Source organism: Gossypium raimondii, chromosome 13 (genome assembly GCF_025698545.1).
Source record: "Gossypium raimondii isolate GPD5lz chromosome 13, ASM2569854v1, whole genome shotgun sequence".
In the NCBI taxonomy this organism is placed as follows: domain Eukaryota; kingdom Viridiplantae; phylum Streptophyta; class Magnoliopsida; order Malvales; family Malvaceae; genus Gossypium; species Gossypium raimondii.
In genome coordinates, this window is record NC_068577.1 from 20,511,511 (window position 1) to 20,512,802 (window position 1,292).

General features: G+C 38.2%; 1 non-coding gene across 1 annotated transcript; it reads right to left on the reverse strand.

The window, feature by feature from the left end:
* Positions 1-628: 628 nt before the first annotated feature.
* On the reverse strand, positions 629-735 carry LOC128036302 (small nucleolar RNA R71). The gene has a single exon (XR_008193100.1). It is a non-coding gene; the product is annotated as a small nucleolar RNA R71 (small nucleolar RNA).
* Positions 736-1,292: the final 557 nt, after the last annotated feature.

Below are 1,292 nucleotides of genomic sequence, written 5' to 3' on the forward strand. Positions count from 1 at the left end.
TTTATTGTCAATTTTATTTATTTCTAACATTATTAACTTATTCTTTTTAATTTATGTGATTTTCTTCTCAGGTGTTTATGAGCATAGATCGAATTATCAATTTACTCCCTGCAGACCTTAAAATTGAGCGAACTTTCTGATAAAGAAGACGTGAATGAACAGCTCAAAGACAAGTGGAGATGGACCTTGGAAATCAAAATCAAGACCAAGGTAATGAAGTCGATTATGTACGAAACCCCATCCTTATTGCCGATGATAGGGATCGATGCATCAGACAATATGCTGTGCCACTTTTTAGCGAGTTAAACCCAAGAATTAGAAGGTCAGATATTGAGGCAACCCAGTTTGAATGAAACCAGTGATGTTTCAAATGCTACAAATGGTGAGCCAATTTAGTGGTATGCCAACGGAAGATCCACATCTCCACCTTCGATTGTTTATGGAGGTGAGTGATTCATTCAAGATAGTTGGTGTGACTGAAGACACACTAAGGTTGAATTTGTTTCCGTACTCGTTGCTAGATCGAGCACGAGCATAGCTCAATTCATTGCCACCAAGTTTAATATCTACATGGAAATAATTAGCAGAGAGACTTTTGGTTAAGTATTTCCCACCTAGCAAAAATGCTATGTTAAGGAACGAGATGACAACTTTCCAGCAATTGGATGACAAGTCTTTGTATGAGGCTTGGGAGCGATTCAAGGAGTTACTTCATAAGTGTCCTCATCATGGGATTCCTCATTGTATCCAGTTGGATACATTCTATAATGGTCTCAATGCACATACAAGATTGATGGTAAATGCTTCTGCGAACGGTGCAATTTTTTCTAAGTCTTATAATGAGGCTTATGAGATCATCGAGAGGATCGCGAGTAATAACTTTCAATGGCCAACAAATCAAACAGCTTCAGGAAGACGTGTAGCCGGAGTTCATGAAGTTGACTCCCTCACTTCGTTATCAGCTCAAGTATCGTTTATTTCCTCTATGTTAAAAGAGTTAACCGCTAATAGTACTAATGATTTTGTAGCTCAGCCACCAAGTCTGTTAGAAGTAGTTTCTTGTGTGTACTGTGGGAAAAGTCATTCTTTTGAGAATTGTCCGTCAAATTCTGAGTTAGTGTACTATGTGGGTAACCAATATCAAAATAGGAGTGGACAAGAACCCCAGTCCAACTTTTACAATCCTTCATGGCGTAATCATCCTAACTTTTCTTGGAGCAACTAAGGAAATGAACCGAACAATAACTTATTACAGAAAAGACCCAACCAATCTCAAGGGTTTAATCAGCAAG